Here is a 17,317-nt window from a genome sequence, read left to right as displayed (position 1 = left end):
TGCCAGTGCCCCATGAACTGAAACCCCTTCCTCCCACACCACTCTTTGAGCCACGCATTTAAACCTCTAATCTGTTTGTCCCTATGCCAATTTGCATGTGGCTCAGGTAACAATCCAGAGATTATTAACTTTGAGGTTCTGCTTTTTAATTTGGATCCTAGCTCCTCAAACTCCCTCAGCAGAACCTCATTCCTAGTTCTATCTATGTCGTTGGTGATGGATGTGCCTCAATAATTCCGAGACTCGATGTTAGCGAAACAAAACAAGGCTTTTATTAACTTAGAAAGTAACACGTAAGAGAGAGAGGTATCTTCCTTCTGGAGACTGAGGCCAGACTGAGCTAGCTTACAAAAGGGGCCAGGTATGGGCGGAGCCCTACACACACAGCACATTCCAGCACATTCCAATAAACAATACAATGAGGACTGGGGGAAGGGAAATGACACTGAAACCGACCACAGTCACAGGCAGTGATGAATGGAATATTTCATCACATTCACCCCTTCTATAGATTTAGTCTGTTCGGGGGTTTGATAGTCCTCTGCGACCGACGTGGCTGTTGTGGTGCCGCGGGTGTCGGCTGGGTGTCCCCGGTAGTCTCCTGGGTCTCTGCCGGGGGTGCCGCCAGGGTTGTTGAAGGGGTAGTTGGTGGGGGTGCCATTGGTCGATGTTCTTCCGGGGGTGATGAAAGAGTAGTGGGTGGGTAAGAGTTGCTGTGATCGTTGTTGCTGCTATTGCCGTGGTTGTTGTCGATGCCGGCTGGGGCGACGTCTTTTATGGACACGGTGTCCTCCCTTCCGTCGGCGTGCCGGACATATGCGTATTGGGGGTTGGCGTGGAGTAGGTGTACTGGCTCCACGAGAGGGTCCGTCTTGTGGCCCCTCACATGCCTTCGCATGAGTACCGGACCTGGGGTGGAGAGCCATGACGGCATGGATACGCCTGAGGTGGATTTCCGGGGAAAGACAAACATTCGTTCATGAGGCGTGGCATTAGTGGCCGTACACAATAGCGACCGTATCGAATGGAGCACATCCGAGAGGACTTCCTGCCAGCGGGAGATAGGGAGGCCCTTGGTCCTTAGAGCTAGAGTGACTGCTTTCCATACTGTCCCGTTCTCTCGCTCCACTTGGCCGTTACCCCGGGGGTTGTAGCTGGTGGTACGGCTCGTGGCGATCCCCTTGGATAGCATGTACTGGCGTAGCTCTTCACTCATGAAGGACGCCCCCCTATCCGTATGGATGTAGCTCGGCATACCGAACAGGCAGAACAGGCTGTTGAGGCATTTAATGACCGTGGCGCTGGTCATGTCTGGGCAGGGGAAGGCGAATGGGAACCGGGAGTATTCGTCCACAATGTTCAGGAAGTAAACATTGCGGTCGACGGACGGGAGGGGGCCCTTGAAATCAAAGCTGAGCCGCTCAAAGGGCCGTGTAGCTTTGATTAAGTGGGCTCTATCTGGGCGGTAGAACCGAGGCTTGCACTCAGCGCAAGTGCGGCAGTTCCTGGTCAGAGACCGAACTTCCTCAATCGAGTAGGGTAAGTTACGGGACTTTATGAAGTGGAACAGCCACGTGACCCCTGGGTGGCAGAGGTCGTTGTGGAGGGTCTGTAGCCGATCCCCGGTGGCGCTGGCACACATCCCTCGTGAGAGGGCGTCAGGGGATTTGTTAAGGGCCCCTGGCCGGTAAATGATGGCGTACTCGAAGGTGGAGAGCTCGATCCGCCACCTAAGAATCTTATCATTTTTAATCTTCCCCCTCTGGTTATTATTGAACATAAACGCTACCGACCGCTGGTCGGTAAGTAGGGTGAAGCGTTTGCCGGCTAGGTAGTGGCGCCAGTGGCGCACTGCCTCCACGATGGCTTGGGCCTCCTTTTCCACGGAGGAGTGTCTGATCTCGGGCCCTTGGAGGGTCCTCGAGAAGAAAGCTTCAGGCCGCCCCGCCTGGTTGAGGGTGGCCGCCAAGGCGAAGTCAGACGCATCACTTTCCACTTGAAATGGAGTGTTCTCGTCCACTGCCTGTAGCGTGGCCCGCTCAATATCCTGCTTAATGCTTTTGAAGGCGGCGTGGGCCTCAGCAGAGAGCGGAAAAGAGGATGCTTTCAAGAGGGGGCGGGCTTTGTTGGAGTAGTTGGGGACCCATTGGGAATAATAAGAAAATAACCCCAGGCACCTTTTCAGGGCTTTGGGAGTGTTGGGCAGGGGCAGCTCCCGTAGGGGGCGCAATCGGTCGGGGTCTGGTCCGATTTCCCCATTCTCCACCACGCTGCCTAGTATGCAGAGGCGCGTGGTGTTGAAAACGCACTTGTCCTCGTTGTAGGTGAGGTTGAGTTTTTGTGCGGTTTCCAGGAACCTCTCGAGGTTCGAGTCGTGATCCTGCTGATTGTGGCCGCAGATGGTGACGTTGTCGAGGTAGGGGAAGGTTGCCTGCAAGTGGTGGTCATCGACCATGCGGTCCATCTCCCTCTGAAAAACCGAGACCTCATTCGTCACCCCAAAGGGGACTCTGAGGAGTTGGTAGAGGCATCCGTTCACCTCGAAGGCGGTGTACGGGCGGTCCTCTGGTCTGATAGGGAGCTGGTGGTACGCTGACTTGAGGTCGATGGTGGAGAACACCCGGTATTGGGCGATTTGGTTCACCATTTCTGATATGCGGGGTAGCGGGTAGGCGTCTAGTTGGGTGTACCTGTTGATCGTTTGACTATAGTCGATCACCATCCGTTTCTTCTCGCTACCCCTTACCACTACCACTTGGGCGCGCCACGGGCTGTTGCTGCGTTCAATAATGCGCTCTTTCAGGAGCCTGTCTACCTCGGTCGCGATAAACCGCCTGTCCTCCCAGCTGTACCTCCTGCTTTTGGTCGCTATTGGCCAGCAGTTAGGGGTAAGGTTCGCAAATAGCGAAGGCGGCTTTACCTTCAGGGTAGCCAGACCGCACACTGTGAGGGGCGGCTGGGACCCACCGTACTTGAGCGTGATGCTTTGGTGGTTGCACTGGAAATCCAGGCCCAAGATCACGCTCGCACATAGGTTCTTCATGATTAATACTTTAAAATTATCGTATACAGTTCCGTTAATGCCCAATTGTACCGTGCAGTAACCCAGAATGGTCGATGTCTGGGTTTTATCAGCCATAGAGATGGTACCCTGAGCAGGGACCACCTTTAGGGAGAGTTGCTGTGCCAGTTCAGGGTGGATAAAACTCTCCGTGCTTCCACTGTCAATTAAACATTTAACCCGGCACCCGTTTACCTCGATGTCCACCATTGACTTGGATAGCGGGTGCGGCCTGGTCTGGTCCACTGTGACCGATGCCACTGTAGGGCCCTTTTCGATACAAGATGGCGTCCACGCTGTCTGCTCATAAGATGGCGGACCCCACGAGGTCGGGCAAGATGGCGTCCAAGATGGCCACTCCCATGGCGCACACGCGGCGGTGGCGGGTTTTCCGGCGGTTGGTTTTCCGGCGGGGTTCCCTCTGCACACCTTCCCGAAGTGCCCCTTCTTACCGCACTTAAAGCAGGTGGTGCCTTTCGCCGGGCACAGGTTTCTGGTGTGTTTTGGCTGCCCGCAGAAGTAGCAGTTGGGTCCCTGACGCGTCCGAGTTTCTCTGACACTGAAACCGACCACAGTCACAGGCAGTGATGAATGGAATATTTCATCACAGTTGGTTCCTACGTGGACCACGACAACTGGATCCTCCCCCTCCCACTCCAAGTTCTTCTCCAGCCATGAGGAGATGGCTTTAACCCTGGCACCAGGCAGGCAACACAACCTTCGGAACTCTCGGTCATGGCTGCAGAGAACAGTATCTATCCCCCTGACTATAATGTTCCCTACCACAACTACATTCCCTTTCACTCCCCCCTCTTGAATGGCTTCCTGCACCATGGTGCCATGGTCAGCCTGCTCATCCATCCTGCAGGCTTTGCCCTCATCCATACAGGCAGCAAGAACCTCATACCTCATCTAATCCTGCTTTGTACTGAGTTGGCTGATTTCAGTCAAGACAGCAGTGGGGATGTTACAATTGGCTTCAGCGTCCCTGGTCTTCAGGGATGAAAAAAATCAGCCAGGGTCCTGCTACTGATGGCATTTTGGTGACATTGTGAAGTAATGTTTGACATAGAGCCAGAAATTTGGGTCCCCACGGGTGAGTACGCGCTGGGTACTCACGCATAGGCCCAACAAAAGTGCCGATTTTGTGTATGTACTGCGCATGTGTGTGAAACCAGAACTTCCGTTCCCTTGAAAGAAGGGGTTCACAGGTCGAATGCGTGCGCCGGAGAGGCAGCGCGTACGCCTGGAACTTACGTTTTTTTTTTACAGGTTTCTCCGGGAGGGTAAGTCTCCAGCAGCTACGCTTTTAAAAAGCAGTCGCAAGACCTGCTTTTAACAGGTAAGTGGTGAATTAAGTAAAATTAAAACATTTTTTCCACAGGTTTATTATTTTAAATAGTTTAAAGAAAGGTAAGTTTATTTTTAGCCCTGTTAAAAACTGTATTTAATTTTTTCAAAAATTTAAATTATTGTTTAAAATAGTTATTTAATGTAATTTATAGTTATTTTAAAAATGTGATTTAAAAAAATATTATTTGACGTTTTAGTTAGGTTTTGGGGCCGATCTCTAATAGAGATTCCCTGCTACGATTGGCTCTCCATGGCCCACGTGATCCCAGGGGATCCATAGAAACATAGAAGATAGGAGCAGGAGTAGGCCATTTGGCCCTTCGAGCCTGCTCCGCCATTCAATGAGATCATGGCTGATCATTCAAATTCAGTACCCTGTCCCTGCCTTCTCCCCATGTCCCTTGATCCCTTTAGCCTTAAGAAATATATCCAACTCTTTCTTCAATATATTTAATGAACTGGCCTCCACCGCCCTCTGTGGCAGAGAATTCCACAGGTTCACCACTCTCTGGGTGAAGAAATTCCTCCTCATTTCAGTCCTAAATGGCTTACCCCTTATCCTTAGATTATGACCCCTGGTTCTGGACTCCCCGGCCATCAGAGACATCCTTCCTGCATCTAGTCCATCCAGCCTGACAGAATTTTATAGGTTTCGATGAGATCCCCTCTCAATCTTCTAAACTCCAGTGAGTATAAGCCCAATCGACACAATCTCTCCTCATACGTCATTCCTGCCATCCCAGGCATCAGCCTGGTGAATCTTCGCTGCACTCCTTCCTTGGCAAGAACGTCCTTCCGCAGATCCTTCGAACTAACTGCACCCCTGGGATATGCAAGCACTGCGCGCCGGCCGTTGGAGGAGGCCCAGGGTCGGAATCCCACGCGGGCCCATAGCACAACGGCCGGCGCGCTGGGTAAGTGCAGGTCGGGGGCTTGTACCCGTGGGAAGCTTCCGACCCGAATTTCTGGCCCATAGTATGTTTGCCTCTGTTCATTTAATCATTCATTCCTCCTACACTCAAACTCGATGCTTGGATTCAAAATTCAACCAACTAGAGTGAGCAGGAAGTGGTTTGATGCACTGAATTTACAAAAAAAATAATGTCACTGCTGTGCATACACATGACAAACTTACAGGGAAGATTCATGAATATATATTTTAATTCTCTTTTGAATATAAATGCATAACATTTTGCATGCATCATGAAAATTAAATGATTGAAATCATGGAGTAAAAATGCCACAAATGCTCACAGTTGCTGATATAGATAGGAAAATTTATCATATATCAGATCTTCCTTTGAGGTTCAAAATAACCTTTTTATGACTGAATGACAATCATTTTACAGTCCTACTTAATTTTCCCACTGTGCAACTGATATGCACAAGATAATGTGAGTCAACAAACTTTTTTAAATGTTCTTATTGTACAATAGGAAAAGTAATACCCACCTGTCCATTCACTTATCTCTGCAAGGGACCTCCCCTTAGTCAGGGAATTTCTGAACAAGACCTGATTTAAGGACATGGCTGCATGGCCTCAAATCAATAGTTTTTGGCACAGTGGTGTTCTCTACTCTTAGTGACATATTGAGGAGCACTTGTTCAAAGAGTAAAATGCTGAAGTACGCAGCATTCAGCTTTAGCCTGATTCTCTGTGTTCTGAGTGAAGCAGTGGATGGATGCAGCTCAGTAAATGAACTGATGATCGAAGTGATGCGTGCAATTAAACGTAGCAAGCAGGTATTCTAACAATGATCAAGAATATTATTCTCAATATATTAAATTTTGTTTAATTAGAAGTCTACTTCTAAATAAATAATGCTTAATTTCATTATTCAAAATATAATGTAAAATGTTACAAAATTCTGTATTGCATATAATGTGGATCAATAAAGAGGGATTCCTTTTGGATTAGGATATAATGCAAATTGTGATTGTTTAAGATAGATGGCTTAGTAAGATTTAACATTTTTTTCTTTCTCTTTCTTCATTCAGATGGATACGAAGATTCGAACCCCTGACAGAAATCAGATAAGAGAGGTTAATGGTTTTATTTTGAAACTTTCTTAAAATTGACAGATCTTTTTGTTGTTAAACTATAAAAAATTTAAAATGTTAAAATAATGCAGCCACTTCATGTGATTATTGTTAACATCAGCATAGCATTGCGATGAGCTGTGTGTTATTAACAGTCTATAGCAATGTCCACTGGAGAATATGAGCATCTTTGCCACAATATTGCACAGCCAAACCTATTGCCTGTACTATATATATCCCAGTAAGACAAGTTGCTGATCTGTCTGATCATTTCATGCACAGACCACAAGAGGTCACAGTGGAGTTAATCTGCATATCCTTAAACTAATGATATATGGCAACGACTAGCTTATGCAATTTGCTGGATGTAGATATGCAGTTTTAAGCAAAGTATCAGGCATTATTGTAGGATAGCAATTCAGTAAACAAGTGTTGAGTCTATCAGTAGCTCCTGGGTAGGAGCAATTCTAAAGAAGCTTTTAAGGTTAACTGGAAGATCTTTAATGAACAAATATCTCAAAATAATTTTTTAATACTATGGCCTAGAAATTGAGTGGGGTTAGCGCCCAATTAGCGGCGCTGGAGGGCATTGCGCTGGAATTATAGCCGTTTCTGAAATTGACTTGGGCCTTACCATCGGCGTTAGCCGGTAGCGCTGCGCCGGCACCGATGACGTCATCGGTGTGCGCAGCGTCCCGGTTGCCGTGGTAACCCGGCCCCAAGCCCAAATTCAGTTGCGCCCGCCTCGCCCGTGGCAGGCGCAACCAACGATTGTGGAAAGGGTTCTTACACGCCTTTGCGCCGGCGCATAAAGGTGGAGCGGCGGCCGGCCGCGTTCCCGGCGGCCGCCTGCCCGCACCTCCCTTCCCGGACTCCTGCATCACCCCCCCGCGGCCCTGATGTGTGTGTGCTGCGAGCCCGGCACTTCCCCGAGGTGCCGGGCTCAGATGTCGGGGGAATCCGCCGGTCAGTTGTCGGCTGCAGGCAGCTCCTCCTTAACAGAAGGAGGAGGCCTGCAGTTCCCCAGCCTGCCGCACCGCATCGGGTGCCGCAGCGGGGGATTAGCGCCGGAAAACCCAATTGAACGCCCGTTTTGAGGTGCTAAAACCCTCCTTTAGCGCCCGCCGCCGTCTGGGCCCAGCGCAACCGAATTTTCGTCGGGCGCTGCCGCATTAACGCTGGCGCAAAATTTCTGGCGCTACAGCCCTGGCGAACCCACAACCCAATTTCTAGGCCTATAACTATAGTCACATCATCTTTGTAATAAGGGTGGTTTTTGTTAGAACAGCTTTAGTTTGAAATTGGGGCATTTTTTTAATAACAGATTTGTTTTACCAGAAATGTGTTGCTCAGGTACAGGCTAGATTCTTTCAGAGTTTTTACCCCTCATCAGTTGGTTTGCATCTTCCTGTGGCAGTGAGGGAGAAAAATCTGTGCCATAGAATCATCTTACTTCATTAATCAAGAAGCACAATTTCTGAATTTCAAAAAAAAATGTTGTGCTCATCAAGGTGAGGGATTATCATGAGAAAGAATGGAACTCTTCCCATTTCATGTACCCAATCTCAGGATCAAGAACTCCCAGGTCAGATAGGGCAGTCAGATGCAACGTAAAACTCTTTATATTTTTCCCTGGCATGCCTGAGCCCCAACCTCTGAAGAACATCGCTTTCTGCACCACTATGACAATTGTTCCATTCCTCACACTATCCATCCCGTGGCCTATCTGAATCAGATTGCCAATTAGTGCTGAATTAGGTAAAGTTTTGTGCTGGGTTGAGAGTGTCCAAATTCATTTCACAAAAGACACTTATAGCCCGCAGACAGAGGAGACTTTTATCCTATCAGCCTGGGCTGGATCTGAACCCAGCAATGTCTAACCCATTGTGCCACCCAGTTCCCCTAACCTTAGTGATTTAAAACAGACTGTGTCGGCTTTTGATTTGCCTGTCCTTCTCAAGATAGTAATGTCTTGCTGTAATATAATGTTCCACCAAATGGGTCTGTCCAAGAACTGAGGCAGTTTACAAATAAATTAAGTTCAAGTGATATGACAACCCTGGGACTCCAACTCATGGCTTCATGGATCAGGTTAAAGCACCTGAAAAAGTTCTAAAATTCCCAGTAATTAAACATGGCTTTCCTGCAGATCAATTCTTAAGAAATTATGTGGAAATGGAAGATTATACATGCACAATTGGGTTATTTAAAATATATATTTCAAAGATCCCATAAAACAGCATGGGAGGGCAACTCTGTGACATAATACATAGGCGTGCCAAATCTATACCACCAAACAGTAGAACACTGGTTTGCTCGTGTGGCGTAGCAGGTTCAGAATTTTGGCCTGGCTGTTGGGAGGGATGAAGTTCTAAGAAAAATTGAAGCCCTATATCTCCACCAAAAGGGAGAAATTGGATAATGAAAAGCCACAAATTTTCTTGATCATGGGCTGACATTAATGAGGTTGGAAAATTCCACACCCCAAACTGTTACTCCCACATTGTTGCAAAAAGATGCGAGATAACTGATGAGGGAAAAATTCTTAAAGAATCAAATTCCTAAGGTAAGAAGTATTTGTTGCAAATAAATTGCCCCAATTATAAACTAATCCATACACATTCTGGTGCTCGGTTATTAAGTAACATCAGTTAGTCCTGCCTGGCCTCTGACATAGGGGTGTGCAGTGCAGCGAAGAAAACAAATTAAAAATGGGGAGGTGTGGGAGAGTGTCTCATCCATTTAGTTAACCAGGAGAGTTCACACTTTATTAATATTTCTAAATTAATTGCAAAAATAAAATACATCTAATATAACTAGATACATAACAGGCTAAAGTGTATTTTTTGTGAATTTTGATATTCATTATGATGTTCTACAGAATGAAATGCTTGCTCATTTCAACCATCCAATGCCAACATCAAGCATTCCCAGGTCAGCATTAGTACAGTTAGATACAGAGTAAAGTTCTCTTTTCACCATCCCAAAAATGTGCCTTAGCCCTAATTTCCCAAAGAGCTCCCCATACTGTAACAGATGACACTTTTTATTTCCTATACCAGACAATTTAGTACCAAAGTAATGGCAATTTTGTACTGTATTTAGGTATAACTACCCCAAACTCACTTTATGTGGGGTCTTTACAATCACTAGAGAGAAACGTTTTCCCATCAGCTAGCATTTGTCTACAAGTTTCGTTACGTTTGATATAATTATGATGATTACTTTACAGTCAACTTGGCCGACTTTTGACAGTGGTGTTTGTTACAAACATCTTGTGAACTCTCGCTCTTCATTGAGCAACAATTCCATGTTGGTAAACATTTATATTGCAAGGCGGATTCACTTCAGGAGAATAGATGGTCAACCGCACACACGCATGTACCGCTCCTATAAAGTTGCACTTTACAACTGTGTTTCTGACCCCAGTGCTAATATAGGACCATATAGCCAGCATGGGCAGCTTCAGCTACTCCGCCCACTGGCAGCCGGCACAGATGGTTGCCTGTTACACTGGTTGTTATCTTTGCATTTCTGCCATCAGCACTGATGCATCAGGAAACTCCAGCACAAGACAGTTTACAGGACTGATGGGATTCAGAGCTTTTAGAGGCAGCAGCATTGCCTTATTTATCATCAGCCAAAGTTGGAGCTGCCATTGACAATAAATTTACCATACAATAAAATGTAGCATTGGCGTCATTGCCATATGTAAACATATTAGACCACCACCGGAGAAAATTTCCCAGTCAGAAGTAAAGCACACAGATTTCACACCTGCAAAATAAACTAATCTCAATCCTTTGTTTTGAATTCTCTAGTGCAACAGCAATGATGTTGCTTTTGCTTGTTTTGGAACACTGCTGACAGAACTTCCTGAGAAAAAATTTGACAGTTTAAAGAGCTACTACAAAGAGTGGAGTGAATTCTGTCTGGTAAGTGTCTTTATGTGTAGGCTGATTGAAACTTAAAAGGTACTACAAACTAAAAAAAAACTGTAAAATTTCTCTCACTTTCATAGCAAAATAAAAAAAGACTTGCATTTATGTAGCGCCTTTCATAACCTCAGGATGTCCCAAAGTGCTTTACAGCCAATGAATTACTTTTTTCATGCTGGTTGAGGGATAACTATTGGCCAGGGCACTGGGGAGAACCCCCTTGATCTCCTTCAAAATAGTGCTATGGCATCTTTTACGTCAGCCTGGATTTTTGTGTTCAAGTTTCTGGGGTGGGAGTGCTACCCACTGAGCCACAGCTGTAACAGAAACAAATTACCCATTTAATCATTAGTAAATTCACTGCCTGCATTCAGCTGCCCAACTGTAAAGAGCTACTTTGCAAAGTAATTGAATTGTGAAAGCCATGTTACCTACACCTGTAATGATTCATTCTCTGAGTGGGCCAATGTGAGAGTGGAGGCTCGCTTATTCATGCTCGTGAACAATGCATGAAAGAATTTTTCACAAATTCCCCTTTGTTATTATTAACCATGAATTCATTTTGATAAATTCTTGGATATTTATTGTGACAAATGATGTCTGGGAGATCTGTTGATGGTTTTTCTGACTTTGTAAATAAAACAAGTAATTGCTGGATTTGTCCGAATTGCAATGTTTGTTGGAAAATTGCAACAAACCTTGTGAATATGTATGAGCAGGCTAGTCATTCTTTTATTTTTGTTGACTATATTTATCTGATAAAATTTTTCATGTCAATAGCTTTCATCAAGATTACACAAGCTAGAAACAGAGTTAACTTGCTATCGTACTGAGCTAAATTATTTCAGGTTCAGATGTAGCTGTCTTTTTCTAAATAATTACACACACGTTTTTGCTACAGTAATATATCTCTGTTTCCCCTGTGCCATTTTTTATGTCCCATCACAGAACCACCACATGCAGAAGTGCAGAGCATCAGTGTAGTGTGTGTCACACCAACAGCTGCCATCCATAGCAGTTCTCTAGGCTGGAGCAACAGTAACAAAGTACCTTACGCACCGCCACCCCCCCCCACTGGCTTTACATGAGCCAAGAGGGTCAGCAGGCTATTCCATCATGGGACAAATACAGCTCTATTCAATTGTCCACTGATCTGAAATCTACATGTGCAATTTGCAACAGAGATCTTTGCATAACAATCAGGAGTGGGAGCCATGGATTCCCCTCCAACCACAGCTCAGCAACACTGAGATGTTTCTACTGCCATTTGGCATAAGAGATAGCAGCAGGAGTAGACCATTCAGCCCTTCGAGCCTGCTCCACCATTCAATAAGATCATGGCTGTTCTTCTACCTTAACTCCACCTTCCCACACTATCCCCATATCCCTTGATTTCCTTAGTATCCAAAAATCTATTGATCTCTGCCTTGAATATACTCAATGACTGAGCATCCACAGCCCTCTGGGGTAGAGAATTCCAAAGATTCACTACCTTTTAAGTGAAGAAATTTCTCCTCCTCTCAGTCCTAAATGGCCGACTCCTTATTCTGAGTCTGTGCCCCTGGTTATAGACTCCCCAGCCAGGGGAAACATCCACCCAGCATCTACCCTGTCAAGCCCATTAAGAATTTTATGGGGGAAAAATTTGGTTGCTTTGCGCCTCCCGGTAATGCCTTAAGAGGATGCTAAAGGGGTGCAAAGTAACTAGAGCCCGGCATCGCTGACGCCTCCCGCGAAATTCAGCGGGAGGTTAGCGGCGGCAGTAACCAGTGCTGCGCCTCCGGCGGTGACATCATCACTGGGAGCAGCGTCCCGTTCACGCCCCGGCTGCGATCTTCGGGAGCGCCCCCTGACTTACCGCCGGATGCTAGGGTCAGGGGAGGTACGTGCAGCCAGGGCGGCGCAAATTAAAGGGGAGGTGCTGGGCGGCCATTTTTGTTGCTGGGCGCCTGCCAGCACCTGTCCCCAGCCTCCTGTGAAGCCCCCCCCCCCCAGGGTGCCGGCTGTGCTCCATGAGCCCGGCACACTTCTTGAGTGCCGGGCTCTTTTGCCGGCACTCCGATCCCTGGTGGCCCAGCTGGGCTCCGGGTTGCGCTGAGCTAGGCTCCTCCCTTTCAATAAGGGGAGGAAGGCCTGCAGTACCGCGGCGTGACGTGCGGTACGTCTCGCCACGATATTCACTCGCAGTACCCAAAAAGGGAGGCGGGACGCTTCCAGTAGCGCCCACCTCCCTCTTGGGGCGCTATCAGTGAATTTCGGGCGCGGGGTCGCTAACCTTCTTGGGGCGCTAAAAGTAGCTCCCCGGCGAAGTTAGTACCCCAAAGGGGGCGCGACCCAATTTTGTCCCCTATATGTTTCAATGAGATCACTTCTCATTCTTCTAAATTCTAGAGAATATAGGCCTAGTCTCCTCAATCTCTCCTCAGAGCAGAAATCAGTTAACCCAGCTCTGACCAGGGATCAAATCTGGCAACTTACTGGTCTCTATGATCACACCACACCATATGATGCTTTTATCCATGAGTTTAGTATACCTGGGGGGGTGAAATTGAATGTCTTGGTGCCTCCCGTTAGCACCCCCAGGGGGGCTGACATCGACTCCCGCCATATTCGGCGAGAGTTTTGCGGCGGTGCTACAGCATTGCGCCCCAATCTCCTTCGCCCGGAGATTGTGACATCATTGCTGTACGCATCGTCCGGACCTGAAATTGACCTCCGCCCCCTGCAGCAGCGCTGGTCGAAAACACCGACAGCTGCAGGAGGCGTGCATCTGGCAGCTGGCCGCTTCGGGGGCGATGATTAAAGGCGAGGTGGCCGAGGTAAGTGAAAAAAGAACTTACCTTTCCTGTTGCAATTTGTTTCGCGGGTTCCTGCCTGTGATCGAACAGCCCGGCACTCTGCTTGAGTGCCGGGTTGATCTCGTGGGATCGCGGCTGCCTTGGTGGTCCAGGTAGGTACTTTTTAAATTGCAGAGCCTGCAGCGATGGCCCTTCCCTTTAAGGGAGTGAAGGAGCCTTTGAAAGCAGCAGCGCTGCACGGCCCAGTGTGCAGCACTGCTGAAGTCTCCGCCCTGCTCTCCGACGTTAGCGCCCTTGGGGCGCTAAAACACAATTTCGCATTCGCCAGTGATAATTAGCGCCTAGGGTATGTTCACACCCCAAAATGGTCGATACCAAATTTTTCCCCCCTGGTTCCTAACTGACTAGAGAGACCTACACATCAGAAGAGTTACTGATTTATCGAAGTTAGCTTGGTTTGCAAAAGTAAATGAAATCCTGACATCCTCCTTAATGCAGATTCGAAGATAGTTTTCTGAGTTTTTTAAATGTTGACTTTGGAAGGATTACGCATTTACCTTTAGAACACTATCTGTGCCCAATCCTCCCACACTAGTGATGACCACACTACAAGCCACTTGGAAGTTCTACCCTTTAGCTTTAAGTAAATATTTGATGCTGAGAATCCTGTTTTCCATTGGGAGCCATGTTGCTTAAAACCCCAGTTCAATGAGGTTAAACTCAATGACCTAAGTTTCTCAGCCTTATTGAAAATGGAGTTTTAAACAGTGCTGTGCCTGCTCATACTAGATTCTTGTACGTTCCTTCACACATTCCTAAACTACTTCTTTTAAATGGGCTATCACCTGTGTACAATAGCACACAGAGAAATCAGAATAGGGATGTTAAACACTCTTATGCAAACTTTGCCAATTGGATTTTATAACCTCAAAAAATAAGTACTAGCTGCAGATTGGAGTGGGGTGGGAAGGAAAGCGCAAAGTCTACTGAACTGATAGACTGCACCTGTACAATCAACTCCTCGTAATTCAAAATTGATTCATTCAATTGATCTGATTCCATTTTTTTTAGCAGTAAATTCCCACTCTTCTGTGTTACTTGCATTGATTAATTCAAATAATTGGAATAATTAATTTTTTATGGCACAAAACATTTAAATCATCAGGAATAGGCTTATAAAAATCACACATTACTGGCAAAGGATCAGTTAGATCATTGATTAAGCTCATAGTCATAAATAAAACTTGCTTCAAGATTTGGCAGTACAGATTTGGCAGTATTTCATGAACAACTTAATAATTCACAACTCCAAAAAAATTAATCAAGTTACCAAGAAGCTTATCACACTACAAAACTTGGGACCTTTATATATTTGTAGAAGAGCAGGTATATTTATTTTTTATGAAACACTGAAGAACACGCAGTGATCATCACTCTCCCTGACCATATAATACATGTTGGCATATTATAACTGCTTCCTGTATGCATGTAGTACTGTTGTTGTTTTTTCATATTCAACATTTTGTTTAAAGTTCACTCTATGCTATGTGAATCTATGTTGCATTCTCTTTCAATTTTCAATTAATGTTATTGTATATTATGCAAATGTATTCAATTTCCCCCCCTAATCTTACTCCTGGCCACTATATCCCAGTTTAAGGAGGGAAAAATCAATCAGTATACGAACTCCCAATTGTTAGTGACCTCTGCTGCAATTGCATGTGTGGTCATTAGTTGAGCACAACATTGGGCTTGACTGTAATGCTACCCACGTTCCTGCAGCTGAATAATCTGCTTGTACTCACTTTTTAACTTCATATATCAATAATGGCTACTTGGGTAGGGTAATAGAGGGCACCTAGCAGTATCAATAGGTTGCCTTGAAGCAGATATTCCTGTTTTGGAATGAGCTATTGAAAAAATGTAGACCAAACACAAAAAAATCTGTTTATTCTCCAAGCTTCAGTGTCTTTTAAGGTAATGGTCTTAACTATCAAAGATTTCTATTCATTTTCATTAGCAGAAAAGAAAACATTAGATGCCACCCGGTTTTGGTATTGGCAAAAGTTGGAATGCTGGAAAACAATAAATCTATCTTGGATGTGTATTAATAGTTCGATCAGCAAATATTATCATGGCATGATGCGTGATGGAGATTTGAAACTATTTATGGTTAACTGACTAAATCTTTCTGTTTACTTCACAGCCAGCAACGTCAGGCAACAATCTTTGTTGTGGATACCAAAAGCAAAATGTCAAGACATTCCTGATGGAATTCAAGCAATTTCTACAAGAAAAGAACAAGCAAAACAATTAAATATGAAGAAATAAATTATTAATTTAATTTTTTGATACCTGTTCCGTTCTGTAAGTTATACCGTTTAAACCATGCAATAAAATGTTATTTAGTTTTACAGAAATCAATGCTTCCTGATTTTTTGTAACTGTTTTGTTTAGATTTATTTAAAAAAAGACTGTTAGATGAAACTATATGTAGTAAATAAATATATGTTGGCAGTGCAATTCTATATGGTGGACTAGTTTGCTGAACTGGTAGACAGTGAGGATAAGTCAGCAGTGTAATTTAGGGTCATCCAGCTGGGTGGAACTGCCCTCGCCTGGTTCCATTTTTATCTATCCAGTTGTAGCCAGAGAATCACCTTCAATGGACTCTCTTCCCGCTCCCGCACTGTTACCTCTGGAGTCCCCTAAGCATCTATCCTTAGTCCCCTCCTATTTCTCATCTACATGCTGCCCCTCTGCGACATCATCTGAAAACACAATGTCAGGTTCCACATGTACGCTGATGACACCCAGCTCTAATTCACCACCACCTCTCCCGACCCCTCCACTGTCTCTGATTTGTCACATTGCTTGTACAACATCCAGTCCTGGATGAGCAGAAATTTTCGCCAACTAAATATTGAGAAGACCAAAGCCACAAACTCAATTCCCTAGCCACTGACTCCATCCCTCTCCCTGGTCACAGTCTGAGGTTGAACCCGACCATTTCCAACCTTGGCATCCTATTTGACCTTGAGATGAGCTTCCGACCATATATCCACTCCTTCACCAAACCACCTACATCCACTTCTGTAACATCGCCCTTCTTCTCCCCTGCTTCAATTCATCTGCTGCTGAAACCCTCACCCAGGCCATTTTTACCTCTAAACTTGAGTATTCCAATGCTCTCCTGGCCAGTCTCCCATCTCCCACCCTCTGTAAACTTGAACTCAACCAAAACTCCGCTGCCCATATTCTAACTCTCACTAAGTTCCATTCACCCATCACCACTGTGCTCGCTGACCTACATTGGCTCCCGGTCCGGTAACATCTCAATTTAAAAATTCTCCTCCTTGTTTTCAAATCCTTCCGTGCCCTTGCTCCTGCCAATCATTGTAACCTCCTCTGCCCTTCAACCCTCCAAGATCTCTGTGCTCCTCCATTTCTGGCCTCTTGCTCATCCCCCATTTTAATCGCTCCACCATTGGTGGTCATGTCTTCAGCTGCCTCAGCCCTTGGCTCTGTAATTCCCTCCCTAAACCTCTCCGCCTCTCTACCTCTCCTCCTTTAAGATGTTCTTTGAAACCTACCTCTTTGACCAAGCTTTTGGTCACCTGCCCTAATATCTCCTTGTGTGATTGGGTGTCAAATTTTGTTTGATAATGCTCCTATGAAGCGCTTTGGGATGTTTTACTATGCTAAAGGTACTATATAAATGCAAGTTGTTGTTGTCGTTGTTTCCCAACTGGAGGGAGGATCAGAGAATGAGACAACCTAGGCCACTTGTGTATCTCATCTGATATCTTCCTGACTGCTTGCTGCACCTGCGTGTTTGCTTTCAGTGACTGGTGTACAAGGACACCCAGGTCTCTTTGTACATCAACATTTCCCAATCTATCACTATTTAAATAATTCTCTGCCTTTCTGCTTTTTCTACCGAAGTGGATAACTTCACATTTATCCACGTTATACTGCATCTGCCATGTATTTGCCCACTCACTCAACTTGTCTAAATTGCCTTGAACTCACAATCTCACCTAGTTTTGTGTCATCAGCAAACTTGGAAATATTGTGAAGGAATAAGCCAAGTAACCTATTCAGAAAAAGACACCATCTTATGAAAG

The 17,317-nt window shown here is 45.6% G+C and overlaps 1 long non-coding RNA gene across 1 annotated transcript; it reads left to right on the top strand.

Moving 5' to 3' along the window:
• The first annotated feature begins 2,307 nt into the window (after positions 1 to 2,307).
• LOC147114064 (uncharacterized) lies at positions 2,308 to 15,593 on the top strand. The gene is made up of 4 exons (XR_015079344.1): positions 2,308 to 4,403; positions 6,413 to 6,457; positions 10,276 to 10,389; positions 15,397 to 15,593. It is a non-coding gene; the product is annotated as an uncharacterized LOC147114064 (long non-coding RNA).
• The last annotated feature ends 1,724 nt before the right edge of the window (positions 15,594 to 17,317 follow it).

The sequence above is a fragment of the Somniosus microcephalus genome, chromosome 8 (genome assembly GCF_052327205.1).
Source record: "Somniosus microcephalus isolate GS21.2 chromosome 8, FLI_Smic_1.0, whole genome shotgun sequence".
Taxonomy (NCBI): Eukaryota; Metazoa; Chordata; class Chondrichthyes; order Squaliformes; family Somniosidae; genus Somniosus; species Somniosus microcephalus.
The sequence above is the reverse complement of the archived record's forward strand: the minus strand, read 5'-3'. Positions and strand labels throughout refer to the sequence as shown.